Source organism: Delphinus delphis, chromosome 12 (assembly GCF_949987515.2).
Source record: "Delphinus delphis chromosome 12, mDelDel1.2, whole genome shotgun sequence".
Taxonomy (NCBI): Eukaryota; Metazoa; Chordata; class Mammalia; order Artiodactyla; family Delphinidae; genus Delphinus; species Delphinus delphis.
Genome location: NC_082694.2, coordinates 65,709,528 through 65,725,898, shown reverse-complemented (window position 1 = coordinate 65,725,898; position 16,371 = coordinate 65,709,528).

Sequence of the window (16,371 nt, the reverse complement as noted above, 5' to 3'; positions counted from 1 at the left end):
TTGTCAAGAGTTTGAACGTTCACAAGTGGCTTTTATACCTCTTTTACGCCCGTTATTCCATTTCAATCATACTGAAAACTCAGGAATATAAGCCAGGCAAGCATTGCTAGCCTCATTTCATAGATGAGGGACCTGGGGGCTCAGAAGAATTGCCTAACATCAAATAGCAAGTAAATGATGGAGCCAAGACTAAACTCAGTTTTCTGAGTTTTCTTACTTCTTAGATCTTTCCTACTTACTTCTCAGATCAAAGATCCAGACAGCCATCGAATCCTGTGAAGTCTCCTTCCTTCCTGACCCCTTTTGTACTGAATCTGTCCTTCCACTGCCATGACTCAGCTCTGGACTTCTGTCCCTAGATGCCTGGATTACTGCAGTGGCCTCTAGCTTCACCTTACTGATTTCATTCCTTAGCCTTTATAATGCACTGAACACTGCTCCCAGATAATGAACGCTGCCTCCAGATAATCCTTTAGAATACTTATTTCATTTTGCTACTCTTCCAGGAGAAAGTTTCAAGGACTCCTCTCAGCCCACACTTCAAAACAGGGTGCTTAATCCAGCACCAGGACCCCTCACAAAACGGCACCCACCCTTGTTAGCCTTGCCTGGGACGTTCCCTTGAGCTCTTTGGGGCTTACTCCAGTCACTGACTTTTGATCTTTTTCTAGTCCTCTGATTGTTTTCCTATTCTCTATTTGACTTATTTCTGCTCTAATATTTATTAATTTCCTTCCATCTCTTTGATCTGCTTTTTCTAATTTCTCAAGGTGGAAGTGTGGGTTATTGATTTGAGATCTTTCTTCTTTATAAATATAGGCATTTACAGCCATCAATTTCCCTCTAAGCACTGATTTATCAGCATTCCGTAGGTTTTGGTACGTTGTGCTTTCGTTTTCATGCTTCTTAAAGTATTTTCTAGTTTCCCGATGATTTCTTCTTTAATCCATTGGTTATTTAGAAGTATGTTGTTTACTTTCCACATATTTGTTCATTTCCCAAATTTCCTCTGTAATTGCCTTCCAATTTCACTCCACTGTGGTTGGAGAAATATTTTGTATGATTTCAATCCTTTTAAATTTATTGAGTTGCTGCATGGCCTGATATATGGTTTATCCTGGAGAATGTCCCATGTGCACTTGAGAAGAATGTCTGTTCTGTTGCTGTTGGATGGAGTATTCTACGGATATCTGTTAAGTCTACTTGGTTTCTAGTGCCCAAGCCATTTTTCCCTTGTTGGTCATCTGCTGAGTTTTCTATCCCTTGTTGAAAGTGGGGTATTGAAATCTCTAGCTATTATTGTCAAATTGTCTGTTTTTTCCTTCAATTCTGTTCATTTTTGTTTCATGTATTTTGGGGTCCTGCTGTTAGGTGATTATGCTTATATTTGTTATGTCTCCCTGATCAACTGGCCCTTTTATCATTATAAAATGTTCTTGGTCTCTGGTAAAAGTTTGGTTTTAAAGTCCATTGTGTCTGATATTAGTATAGCTCCTCCTGGTTACTGTTTGCACGTTATATCTTTACCCTTTTACCTCCAGCCAATTTGTGTCTTTGAATCGAAAACATATCTCTTGTAGACAGCGTATAGTTGGATTACATTTTTTTAAAATCCATCTTGCCAAACTCTGCCTTTTGATTAAAGTGTTGAGTCTATTTGAATATAATGTAATTAGTGATACGGTAGGATTTATGTCTGCCATTTTGCTGTTTGTTTTCTATATGCCTTGTGTCTTTTTTCCTTTATTTCTCCATTATTGCTTTCTTTTATGTTATATGGATGTTTTCTGGTGTACCATTTTTATGCCCCACTGTTTCTTCTTTGTCGTCTTTTTTTTTCTTCTTCTTAGTGAGTTCCCTGGAAATTACAATTAACATCTTAATTTACAGCAATCTAGTTCAGATTAGTATCAACTGATTTTCAACAGTATATAAAAACTTTGCTCCAATATAGCTCCATTCTTTCCCCCTACTTCATGATATTACTGCCAAACAAATTACATCTTTGTGCATTATAAGCCTATCAACAAAGTTTTATAATTGTTGCTTTGTATATTTGTCTTTTAAATCAGATAGGAACAGAAAAGAGTAATAAATAAAAAATACATTTATGCTGCAGCAACTTTTACTACTGCTCTTTATTTCTTTGTGTGGATTTGAGTTACATCTAGTGTTTTTTCATTTTAGCCTGAAAGACTCTCTTTAGTATTTCTTGTAGAGCAGGTCTTCTAACGACATATTCCCTTAGTTTTGTTTATCTGAGAACGTCTTAATTCCTCCTTCACTTCTGAAGGATAGTTTTTACTGAATATAAAATGTTTGGCTGACAGTCTTTCTCCATCAGCATTCTGAATATTCCAGACCACTGACATCTGGCCTCCAAGCTCTCCGATGAGAAGTCAGCTGTTAATATTATTGACATCCCTTGTACGTGACAAATCTCTCCTGCTGCTTTAAAGATTCTCTGTCTTTGACTTCTGACAGTGTGTGATGTATCCAGGTGTGGATTTCTTTGAGTTATTCTACTTAGAACTCATTGAGTTTCTTGGATGCGTAGATTAACGCATTTCATAAATTTGGGGAGTTTTTGGACATCATGTCTTCAAATATTCTTTATGCCACTTTCTCCTCTCTCCTTCTGGGGTCCTAGTACCTGTATGCTGGTGTGCTCCATGGCGTGCCACAGGTCTCAGATTTTGTCTATATTCTTCTTCGTTCTTTTTTCATCCTGTTCCTCAGACTGTATACTCTCAATTGACCCATTTTTAAGTTCACTGATTCTTTCTTCTGCCAACTCAAATATATCGTTGAGTCTCTCTAGTGAACTTTTCACTTCAGTTATTATACTTTTCAACTCCAGAATGTCTATTTGGTTCTCATACATATATATATATTTTTCCTATCTCTTTACTAATATTCTCTATTTAATGAAGCAATATTCTCATCCTTTCCTTTAATTGTCACATGTCCCTTAAATCACCGATAGATCCTCAGATATATTTCCTTAGTCCTATCATGTATGAGGCAGAGAAAAGTCCACCTTGGAGGAACTCTTTTCTTATTTACCTCCACATTATTCCTGAAACCCAGGAGGGTAACTTAAAAGATGATATTACAGATATGAAATAGAGGGAAAAACAAGCATAGTAACTGAAGAATGATTTAGTCAGCACCTGTTAAACACAGGCACCATGCGAAGCATTAGTGATTCAACGATGAAGACAGAGTCCCAGCTCCAATGCTCAAAAAGACTTCAGCAGGAAAAAAAATGGCCGAGGGCCATCACCAGGCAAAGGCAGTAACAGGAGCAGAACCTACCTGCCCAGACTGGCCATACTTTTTTGCCACTTAGGTTATGATCTCTAGTAGATGATTATTTCAGTCTTTGTTCCGTTTAGACTATGGTGCAGTGGTGATATCAAAAATAATCTGGCCATCTTTAGAAATCTGAGCAGGAGATATAGGTAGCAAAAGAAGGAACCAATATCTGTGCTCAATGCTGCCATGTGCAGGGCCCCAGGCACTCTTATCCTCACACATAGTTAACAAGAGGCACAAGCTACAGGAACAGAGACCTGCATGCAATATCTCAGAAGGCTTAACTTGATATGCCCTCTATAAAGCTTCACAAGAGAAATTTATTTTAGAACCAAGTAATAGAAAAATATTTGTCTCTCTTGAGAAACTGATTGTTTCTCCCTTTCTGATAACAGAGTTATGAAACCTCATCTCCCTTTTCGTTTTGACAACCAAATACAACGCTTAACTGTAGCAATTATAGCTACTGGGACTTCGGGTTCTTTCCCTGGTCCAATTTCTTTATTTCTATTTCTATACCATCACAAATTTATAACGTGTACTGAGCGTAAATCAGATTATTAATATGTATGTATGACAGAAAAGTCATTCTGATATTGATTTCTTTGGGCAATATTGAAATAGGCTAAAAAGAACAAGAGGTATTTTCCCTCCCTCATCTGGTGGAAGTTTTGAGAATGTCCCCTGAAGTGATGGCGCGTGGTTTCCGGAGGCATCCTGAGTAGTAGGGGCTAGCACCCTTCTCCTTGCAGTGCCCGGGGACCATGGGAGAATCTGAGAAAGGACCTCATGCTCCTAGCCTGGGCCCTCCAGCTCTCCTAACACAGAAGCAGAGGAGCCACTGGCCTGCAGATCACGAGTTATGATGTGACCAGTATGCAGCCCAAACAAAGGGTCCTTCCTCAGCTCTTCAGAACTAGTGAGAACGCTGAGGCTTCTGTACAATCCTCAAGGAGTAGGTGGGGGTGGGAGGCTCTCAAAAGACAGACTGAATTTCCAGCTAGCTCAGCAGGTGGAAGCTTGGCACTGATTAAATTTGATTTAGAGAAACAAAGAAATGTGACATTTCTGGCACCTTACAGTTGTAGCCTGAAATTCATACCCGCCACGTGGGATATAAATAAGTGAATGAATGAATAAACAAACCAGAGGCCAGAGTGCCTGGGATGAATTCCCAATTTGCTGTGTTTCTACCATTAGGGTCGTAAAACCTTGAAACACAAGGGCTAATGAAGAACTCAGCGCTTAGCACAATAAACACCATCTGTGGCGACAGTACGGTAAGGATGGAGGTAAAAAACTAAAGGCAGTTCGCGACTTCACAAAGCTTTTCACAATTAAATGTGGGCAGCACATGTCAACAATAAAACATGAATAAGAAAAAGGACAGCTGTACAGCCATACAGCACATTTTTCTTAAGCGCTCACTTCACATAAGACATGAAAGGAAAGGTGAGGATGAAGACGGCACCCAGCAGTCATACAGATTGGTGAGGGAGATATGAGAAGCAGAATAAGGACACACTAGAAGGATACGGCCTATGAGAATAATTTGCATAAAGTGCTGTGGAAGGAGAGGTCATTTCTGTCTGAAGAACAGACATCTTCCAATAGGAAGAGGTGCTTGGGACGTCTTTGAAAATGGAAAGGATTTGAGCAGAATAAGGCGGCTTGAGGGGCACTGCAGGCCAGGGGTGATGAAGGTGGGGCCCACACCTGCTCATGCTAAGGACCGCAGGCATGTCTCATCACAGATGCCCCTCATGACGCATGAGGACGAAGGGATTACAGGTGCTGAGAAGGCCAGAGAGGTGCATGGAGGCTGGTACAGACAGGGGCTTGGATACCATGCTCAGGGGTTTAGTTGCAAGCTAGAGGCAAGGTGATGGGGAGATTACAGATCTTTGAGCAAAGAAGTGTCACGATAAGAACGATGCTTTTGACAGTTTGCTCGCATAGCTGAATGGAGAATGATGCATTAGAGAACAGGGCTAGAATCATTACAGGGAGAAGAGTTAAGAAGTCCATGCACCTGAACTATAACAGAGGCAGAGGGTCAGGGAAAGAATGCGGGAGATGCAAGGAAGTTCACAGGTGTGAAGTGACGAGCTGGGTGTGGGAGGGACAGAAAGACGGATGAGGACAAACATCAAGAGATGATTCTGAGGTTTCAGGCCTGGGTGGAACAGGGAGTTCAGGAGGACGAGGGTTGAGGAGGAAAATGATGCGCTCAGGTGAGAACGCACGAAGCCTGGGGTCCCAGTGGCCCTGTGATGAGATGCCCAGCAGGTGCCTCACGTACGGAGACATATAAGTGTGCACACAGTTTTACACATCTATAATCTGATCTTTCAAAACTGATAAATTACTGGAGCTCCATAGTCATCTAACAAGAGGACTCCTAGCCTTACAAAAGCATTAATAATGAGGTACTTTGAATAGTTTGCTCCCCTGGAGAATATAAAATAGGCTTTAATATTTTTTTAAAAGGTGACTTATACCTCTCTTTTCAAAAACTCATCGATTATGTTAAGTAAAGTATATCTCTGTATGAATATGGAATGAACTGGGAGACTTCAGCCAGGTAAAATTAATCAAGGTAGATGTCATGAAGGAGGAGATGAATCTTAAAGGGGATACTGAAAGGGTAGCATTTGAATTAGCGAAGAAAAAGATTGTGGGTTCAAAACAGAAGCGGGGACTCTCATCTCATTCCATATTCTCCCCACTCCTCTTCTTTCCCAGGAATGGAACCAGTGGGGCGGGTGGGGCGATGGGGCATCCAGCTCCGCCCAGAGCTTTTCTCCATGACTGTGGATGGCAAATCCATCCCTCCGTCTGCTGAGGTGAAAACCCTGGGTTACCCTGTATGCAATCCATCAGGAGACCCTCTTGGCTCTCCCTGTGAAACAGATCCAGTATCTGCCTCTTCTCTCCACCTCTGCTGCTGCTACCATCTTGGTCCAAGCCACAAGCATCTTTGGCCTGGATTATGTCAATAGCCTCCTAATAGGTCTCACTGCTTGTACCCTTGCTCTCCTAATGTCTATTTTCAACCCGACAGCTAGTTCTTTTTAAAAACAAGTCAGATCATGTCGTTCCTTTCCTCAAAACCCTCCAATGTCTCTCATATCCTTCCAAATCTAAGCCAAAGTCCTATTTACGGCTTACAAAACTCTACTCGATGTGGGTCTGGTTACCTGCTCGCCTCACCTCCTACTTCTCCCCCTCCGCTCACCCAGCCCACTCCACTCTGCTGGCCCCTGGCTTCAGACACTCCAAGTACACTCTTACCTTGGAGCCTCTGCTTTAGTTCTTTTCTCTGCCAGAAACACACTCCCCCAGATATCTGAAGACAAAATCCCTCACCTCCTACAAGTCCTTGCTCAAACCTCACTTTCTCACTCTCATCCCATGAAATGCTGTAACCTACTGCCAGCCCCACCTCAATATTTCCAATTCCCCTCCTTGCTCACTTGCTTCTTTTTTACATAGCACTTATTTCCTTCTGACATATGATATACCTTCCTTATTAATTATGCCTATTATTTATTGGCTATCTTCCCCTGATAAAACAAAAGCTCCATGAGCCTTCTTTTCTTTTTAATTGGAGTAGAATTGTTTTACAATGGTGTGTTAGTTTCTGCTGTACAATGAAGTGAATCAGCTCTATGTGTACATATATCCTCTCCTTCTTGGACCTCCCTCCTATTCACGCCCCATCCCGCCCATCTGGGTCATAACAGAGCAGCGTAAGCATTCTTCATCTGTTTTGGTTTGTACCTAGCCCACTGTAGCTGTTCAATAAAAAAAGTAAGAATGAGTCAATGAACGAATGTGTAAGAAGAAAAAAACAATGTAATCAAATAAGAGGGGGGAAAAAACCCCACAACTTAATAACTCCAGCCAAAAACACTTGTACTTGGAGACAGAAAGCAGAAGATCCAGTCCCCATACAGGCCACATTCTAGCTCTGGGGCTCTGGACAAGCTATTAAAATTCTCTGGGGTCCTCCACCTTACCAGAAAGGGATGGACCAGATTTTGTGTGTGTGTGTGTGTGTGTGTGTGTGTGTGTGTGTGTTTCCAAAACTATTTAATTTATTCAGCAAATACATATTGAGGGCCTACTACATGCTAGGTCTTGTGCATATGAAGATTAATAAGACATCACACCACACTGGTCCCTCCCCACAATCCAGAGAGATCAGCATGTAAACAAAGAATTATAACGCAATACAATATCAACATCTATAAGAAGTCCCTTGGAGTTGCAGGTACAACAGTGGTGAAATCAGTAGCGGGGCGGGCAAGGGTAAAGGATGATCGGGGAGAGGGCCTGGCAGCCTACTGGATGCCTCCCTGTACCTCAGAAAGCAGTACCAGAAGGACCCGCCCTCTGGGAATGCTGTCAAGTCTCCTGACTGCCCACTTCACATACTGGACCCTGTAACGGCACAGCAAAGGACCAGCAACTTATCACAAGACCCTTTAGTCATTCAAAGATCAATTTTTTCAAACCATTGTTTCTTCATGTCCCCTAGTAAGTCTTCTAAAGCCACCCATTGTTGTAAAAAGAAGGCCTTTTGTCCTGACACATCAGAGTTCCTAAAAACATTTGGAAGGGCTCAGCAGTAAAATAACGCACTGCTCATTTCGGCCAGCGAAAGCTTGCAAAGTCAACACATTCCCTCTGAAAATAAATGCATTGCGTAGAGCTTGCTTTCCTCCGAAAACTCAAGGTTTGTGTTCAAATCAGGTAATGTTTTCCCCTTTTGCTGTCCCAGTTATTATCATTTACTGACACTACCACCATCTTCATCAGGACATTGATTTAAGTATCCTTCTGTGCACAGAATGTAAATCAGAGCCAGATAAACAGATGTGTGGTCTGTGCACTCTAGAAACTTGTACTTCAGTGCTCCATATTAACAGTGCACAAACCAGAAAGGATTCTTCTAGAAATTACATACTGGCTACACTCTATCCCAGGAGCATTTGGGTAGTCAGAAGGATGAGGTGTCAGATCTAGCAAAGGTATTTGGAAATTCAAGCCAGTATGCTCATAGGAAATCACCACCCAGAAAACCTTCAGAAAGGGCTTCAAGGTGGGAGGTGGGAAGGCAGATGTCAGAGCCACTGAGAAGAATGACCAGTTTGCTGAAGGAGAGGGTTAGACACAAAGTACAGGCAGAGACGGATCTACTGAAATAGCTGAGCAGCGCCCGTGTTCCGGCGCATTCAGGAAGATGAGAAAACTGGCCCAAATCTTGAGCTTTGAGGCACTAGCCATGAGGGGGCCATTTCCATGTCCCAGTATCCGGGGACCACCGAGGTTTAAAAACAACCAAGGTGTCACTCTGGGCTCAGACCTGCCAGTGAGGAAACAGTTATCCAGGTATATTCACAGTCATTTCAACTGAGGATGAAAGCTTTCTCCACTTCTTTTCTTGAACAAAAGATAAGCATGGATCCAGGAGGAGCTTCCAAGATCCCTCCTCCCTTTTGATAAGAAGCTTGAAACTGGCCATTTCTCCCTGGTCCCTGTAGTTAACAGGAAGCTCAAAATAAAATACAAACTTTCCAAAGGACAACATGAGACCTTTGTGGTCATCTTTGCTCTTAAGTTCCGACTCTTTTTTACCGCCATCCCTTATTCTGTATTTTCACTGTGTTCCTGCAGCATACGCCCCTCCAATCCTTTGTGCAACAAAGCAGAGAAAAATAATAACAACACAACAATAAACATCAGGTCGAACTTTTACTGAGCAAGTTATGAGCAGTCATTGGGCTAAGCTTTTCATGGATTACCTCATTTAATCTGCACAGGATTCCAATGACGTACATGCTATTATTACCCACAGTTTACATATGAAGAAAATAATCGAGAGTACGGGAAATTGAAATAACGTGTCCAAGCACCAGAGACCAGGTTTGAATCTAAGCAGGCTGACGCCAGAGCCCATCTCTTAGAGGCCCTACACACACACACACACACACAGGCCCAGGCATAAAATACTTTGTAGGGCATTGTTTGCAATGCTGCTACGTCATAGTTGATGGCTGTGGTACGGAAATCTATGACGGCTACCTGGCTTCTGAATGACACTTTACAGTAGAGGTTAACTGTTGGCCTGCAAGCCAAATTTGGGCCTTATCTATGAGTTATTCAGAGCCCACGGTATTGACTTTTTCTGATTGAATCTAATTCTGTTGTCCGGTTCCCCGCAGCTCCCGCCATTCCTCACTGCCCAGCTCGCTCATTTAGTCCCACATATCAAGTTCATGGACTTTGTTTCAGAAATTTCAAGGTATTCTGCCACCTCTCAACTCATGTGGTCTTTGGAATGTTTCTATAGGGGAGGCCAGACAGAAATCAACATCCCCTTTCACAAATGGAGAAACTGAGGTTCAGGGAGGTTGGACCCCTTGCCTGGGCACAGATGCTAGGAAGTGGTGTGGCTGGAAACAGACTCCATCCAGGCCTTCTGCCTCCTCATGTGCTAAACCTCACAGCAGAGATCACCCTCCCCAGCGGAACCCCAAGGAACAGAGGGAGCACAGTGCCAGCCCCCATCGGGGGCAGAGTATTCCTCCAGGAGAAAACAGAGCAGGGCCTGCCCAGCAGGAGGCTGAGAGGAGCAGGGAGGAGGGCCCCACCTTGCACCCCTGCCTCCCCCGCTGCTGGGCAGAGTCCCTCATCCTCCTTACACTGCTCTTTACCTCACCCCTTCACTATAAGACACGGTGTCCTGGTGGCCCAGGCTCCCGTCTGTAGCCACTCCCTTGGCTCTGAATAGCTTCAGAATCAGGTCTTCCCAAGGATTCTGTCTCCTGAGGTCTGATGGGCACTACAGGTAACATTTCATCCCTTTTGGGTAACTAAAGTCAAAGGGGAGGGAGGCCCCAGGCTGTTCCCCAGTCTCCCTTCCACATCCAGATCTACGACGGCCTAGGCTAGTGACCTTGAAGGGATTCTTTCTAGGAGGGTGGACTCAAGCAAGGGTTCCCACATCTGGCTACACGTCAGGACTACCCAAGAGATCTCTGTCAAAATGCAGATCCCAGGACCATACCCCAGACATACTGAACCATGAACTCGGCAATAAGGCCCTGGAATCTGCACGTCAACCATCTCGGCAGATGAGGCTCCTGCCCTTGTTGGCAATGGACAAAGCTGGGATGGAGTCTTCTTAGCAGCCAGGACCAGAAAGAGGACCCACCCGCCTTCATGTCCAGGCTCATTTTCAGTGCCAGTGTCCAACCCGTTCGGGGGAGCCCTGGCTTACGGCCAAGCACCAGTCCCTTGGGGCCCCAGCTTACGGTCCATAACAGGGGGATTTAGAACATTTTAACCCAAAGCTGTTGAGCGCGCGGGATGCCTCCAAACGCCGGGGAGTCTGCTCCCAGCTCTCCGGGAGCAATGGCGCAGAGGTGAGGGCCATGAATGCACATGCAAGGGCCCAGAGGGGGATGTTCAGAGTCCGGGATAACCTCCTCACCCCCAAAAGAGACCCCTGCGTGTATGTGCTGCCCACCCCAGGCAGGAGGGGGGTTGTAGGAAACATGAACTGGTCTTTTTTTTTTTTTCCTGCTTTCTATTAAGAACTTCAGGCTTGGGGCCCTGCTGGCTCTATGGCTTTTGGCTAAGGGATATAGGAATGCCCAAATGTGCCTCGAACCAGCGACGTTCTCCCCCACGAGGACCCTGATGAGGCAGAACGGCAGAGAGAAGACAGGGCTCTGCTTTGTTAGTGTATAGCCCTCGTGGTAGCTGGATTGCAAGGCCTGGCCTGGCAGCTCCAGGCTGGGGAGGACCTCACCCTGCCTGCACCCATTTCCAAAACTCACCACCCGCCAGCCTCTGGAGGCTAAAGCAATGAATGGCCGGGTTCTTAGGAACAAATATGAAAGAGAGGGAGACAGAGTGCCAGAGACGACCAGGCCCTGGGACAGCCTCTCCACCCTGAAGCCTGCCTCCCCTGCCTCCCCGTACCCAGGGCTGCATCCTTCCACGGAGCTCTGCCATCGTTCCCCCATGCTGAGCCCTCACCGTGAGACACAGTCTCATCCTCTGCCCCTCGATGTACCGAGAGCTCTGCGCTGACTCCTTCACTTCATGCCGCTGTCATCACTCTCTTGACCTTGGGCCAGGTCAGCTCTCTCCCCCAGACCCCAGAGAAGCCTCTCTGTCCTTGTGATGAGGACTGAACTTGCCTCCCTACCACTCACCGGGATTTGGGGCCCTTCCCCTGACCCCCTCATTCCCACCAGGACCTCTTCATTGGATAGATGCTCCCTCCAGCCCACAGACGTCTCTTCCTTCCTTTCCTTCCCTTCCCCCGACCCTGCCCAGCCAGGCTTCCCTTACAAATGAGGAGGGAGGACCCCAGGCCGTGACAAATATCCTGGCCATCCTTGGAGATCCCACAGCTTCTCACGATGTGTACTTTATGCAACTAGCTCTCTGCACTGTAACAGTCATCAACTGGCTCGCTTCTCTGGGTTCGGGTCTGTGTCTTCCGCTTGTTCTCAGGTATCACATGCAAACTTGCACTTGTTAAACACTCAAAGCAGGAACGATTATCACTCAAGACAACTGAGAAAGATGACCCAGGCTCCTGGTAAATCTCCAAAGTCCAATCAGAGGCTCCTCAGTGCTCCTAGCCAGAGCCGGGAGGGCTCCGCTGCACAGCTCCCAGGGCCCCCGAGGAAAGCAGGCCGGGGCCGCGCTGTGGCGCCGAGGAACTAGGCGGCAGCTCACTTCCTCTGGTCACGGAGAACTGGGTGTACATGGGGCAGGGGGACGAATGATGGGATGAGGGGGTGAGGGGTAGGGGTGGGGAGCAGGCTAAGAAGAGGGCAAGGCAGCCACAGGGCAAAGCGGGGAGGCCAGATCTCTCCCTAGAGTGACAAGCTCGAAGGGGACAAAATTGCAAACCTAAGGTTCTATAAGATCTGTTTCCCTTTCATTCAAGATTCTGCTCAGACCTCCTTCACTGGTTCCCTAGTGACTTCACGCTTGTAAACAGCATCAGAACAATTTACTACAGCCTTCCTTTACATGCCCTGGTTTAAATAATAAATATTTTTGTTTCACTCTTCTGTGAAATGAAACTCTTGGGGGGCAAAGTCCAGAAAAGCAGAGGTGGGACATGAGGAGGGGGCAGTGGGGCAGGAGCGGGAAATAACGTAGCATCGGGTGACGTGGGAGTTCCCAGACCCAGACAGGAGGAGCAGTCCTTTCCACTCTGTCTCTGGGCTGCGTGTTAAGCACCGTCCTTCTCATGCCAGACAAGAAAGCCAGGTCCCACGGGCAAGGGGCCGTGTTGATGGGCACAGCTCATCGGGGTCCCAGTAGGGCACAGACATGACAGGCTCAGGATGTGGTCCACAGGACACCCCCAAAGGGTATGGGCTGGGAGAATCAAGCTGAGGAGGAAGAAGCCAAGGGGAGAATTTGGGGGAAGTGAGGTTTGGGGGGCAGGGGAGACATTATGGGGACAGAATTGAGTAGGAGCCCAGCAAGGTCCCTAGTGGGTCTGAGGCTGCAGGGATCCTGGCCCTGAGAGCCCTGCCCCAAGAAGCAGCAGAAGCCAATCACTTCTGGGATGTTCTAGTTGCAGGCCAGCACTAAAGCTTCTTAAGTAGAAATCATTCAAGCTCCCAGGTCTCTCGCTATTAAACCGGAAGGGTCAGCAACCAGCCAGCTTGTTACTGTCTTTAATGAATGCCTTTCTATTTCCTGCAGAGTAAACAACTTGATTCCATTAGATGTTGTAAAATATTTACCAAGCGGCCAGGGTGGCTTCCTTCCTCCCAGCGTGAAAGAGGGGAGAAAGCTCCAGGTTAGGCCTCTGCACAATGATCAACAGACATCGCCTCTCAGGGCGGGGGAGGCAATGATCAACAGACATCGCCTCTCGGGGTGGGGGGCGGCAATGATCAACAGACATCGCCTCTGGGGGCGGGGGCGAGGGGAGAACTAGGAAGGGTGTGCCTAGAGGGTCTCTTTCTTGTGTGAGAAAGCGCAAGGGGCCGACAGATCCTGGAAGGAGGAGTAGCACTAAGCACCACGTGACGTCCTGGACTGGCTCCTGGAACAGCACAGCTAGTGAAAGCCAAGGTCAGGAGCTAATCGTAATGCACCTGTGTCGGTTTCTTCATGGTGACAAACGTTCCATGTGATGTAAGAGGATAACATTCGGGGGATCTGGGTGAGGGACTGCACAAATGCTCTACTATCTCTGCAACTTTCCTATGAATTAAAAATTATTCTAAACTAAAAGTTTAATTTATTGAAAGAGTGAATGTGCTGCCTTCTTGGAGGTGAGTGTTCTCCATCATGGGTGGTGGAGTTTGGGGGCAGCCCCACACTGACAGGGACCTTCCCTGTGTGTGACCTCACCCCAGCGAGAGCCTGCAGGTCACAGGCAGGTTATAACTAAAGAGAAGAAGGGCAAAGGGGGAAGCAGAGGGGGAAGCCTTCCTACAGAGAAGGAAGAAAAGGGATGAGGCAGGAAGACGCTACCAAAATACCATCTTCATTGTCAGAAAAGTCTACTGGACAGAGGCAGTGAAATGAACTGGGCAGAAAGCTTCATGCCATGCAGAATACTCTGGGCTCGCGTGGGGCAGCCATTGTGGGAATCCTCTGGAACTTGCCTCCGGTGAGGTGTGTGAGACCCTCTAGACAGCTGGTCATGTTTGGAAATCTCACAGGCCCACGGAGGGAGTGTAACATCCCTGACCAGGGAGGGGACAGCTGGCAGCGATCTCCTGTCTTATGCCAGTCTCTCCTGGCCTCTGCCTAGAGGCCCACCAAACCTCCTCCAGGGCAGGGGCATGGATCAGGTGGATATGCCCACTGTGATGTGCACCCTCCCTCTTCCTGCCCTCCTGAGCTCCTGGCTCCCTCCCGCTGTGCCAAGTTTCTGCTCTGCACACAGGTGACCACACCTTTCCTTGGCTCTCTTCTTATCCAAGGCAAGGGCAGAGTCTTCCGACTCTCAGGATAGGCCAGAGGAAAAGCATAACAATTTTATGTGTCAACTGGGTTAGGCTATGGTGCCCGGTTGGTCGAATACAGGTCTAGATATTGCTGTGCAGGTATTCTTTTTAGATGTGTTTAATATTTACAATCAACAGACTCTGAGTCAAGTAGATGGCCCTCCATAAGTGGTGGGCCTCGTCCAATCAGTTAAGGCCTTAAGAGAACAAAGACTCATCTCCCCTAAGCAATAAGAGATCTGGTGTAGTAAGACGGGCAGGGGAATCAAGATGGACACTCTGGCCTTTGTGAACCTCGTGTAGAAAAGCCAAGGGAACATCCCCTTACTGGAGAGAAATATCTGCATGAAAGTGGCTGACACTCCACCTGGGTCTCCAGCCAGCTCTGCACACTCAGCAAGTCTGAGGACAAGCCCACTGTGATGGTTAGGGCCATGTATCAGCTGGGTGAGGCTATGGGGCCCAGTTGTTTGGTCAACACCAGCCTAGATGTTGCTGTGAAGGTATTTTTTTCAGATATGACTAACATTTAAATCAGCAGACTTTGAGTGCAGATTACCATGTAATTCAGTAGACTCAAAGTCAAGCAAATGACCATCTGTAGTGTGGATGGGCCTCATTTAATCCGTTAAAGGCCTTAAGAGCAAAGAGTGAGATTTCCTGGAAAAGAAGGAGTTCTCAAGACTGCAACATGGAAACCTAGCCGGAGTTTCCATCCTGCCTGGCTTGCCTATGGATTTCGAGCTCAAGACTGCACCATAAGCTCTGATCTGAGTATCCAAGACCTACAGATTTCAGACTTGCCAGCCCCCCATCATGTGAGCCAATGCCTTAAAATGAATCTCTCTAGATATATAGATAAATAGATGGATGGATGGATAGATGTAGATGTACAAGACAAATATGCATATGTAGAAATAGACACACAGACTGGCTCTGCTTCTCTGGAGAACCCTCACTAATTCAAGGAAAACAGAGGATCCAGAAGACCCTGGGCTGGGTCAGAGGCACCTGCTCTCTTCACTATCCCGTTGACGTCCCTCTGTGGGTCTAGAGACAGTGATGCCCCATCACTGGTGCTCCCCAGCTTCATCGTTCAGTCACTGAAATAAAGAGTTTGTATTGATCGTCTTAAGAGGATGCCTTTCCCTGTACTCAAAAGTGACAGGAAGTGACAAACATTTCAGAAATAGCTTAGTGGACATCCCCCTCCCGCCGCGTCTCATTTTCAACTCGAAAATAACAGCACATCACTGAACTCTCCGCAGTCACGTGTGCCTGGGCTGACAGAACTTCCCTGGGGAGGACAAACGTGCCACCTGCCAAGGAGATACCCCCAGCACCCAGCGGAACCAACCCACTGAGACAGGCTGCTTGCCCTTCCAGGCTGTCCTGCCCGGGGTTCTCAACGTCAAGAAAACCAGTAGGATCCACGGAGCTTCTGGGAGTCCGCAGGTCTGGGTGACAGCCCCAGAACCCCACACAGCACTAGAGGACACACTCAAGGTCCAGTGTCAGAGCAGGAAGTTGGGCATTTTCACTTCAGACACTTTTTCAAGGAGGGGAGCAAAGAGCAGCAGGCTGGGAGACGGCAGGACATCCTCCTCCACTCTGCCAAGAGACCCCTTCCCTCTGTGTCAGCCCGGGCCACTCTGGCTGCTTCCCTCAGCCCAGCTGCTGACCCAGAGGCCCACGTGCTCAGGGAGGTGGAAAAGGAACACCAGCTCCACCAGCCTCGACTGCAGAGGACACGCCAGGCAGCAGATGCATCAGAAATCAGTGGTTTCTTTGGGAGCTTCTGCCTTTCGCCTTCAAATCAGGGTTGCTAGATTTAGCAAATAAAAATACAAGCTGCCCGTTTAAAGTTGAATTTCTGATCAACTACAAATACACATCATGTGATATTGGGGATATACGTATAATGAAAAAATTATTTGTTGTTTCTCTGAAATTCCATATAACTGGGCATCTTGTATCTTATCTGGCACCCTACTTCCAGTGGGGGAGAGCCGGGAGGGCTACAGCATCAGGCCCTGCTGGTCCC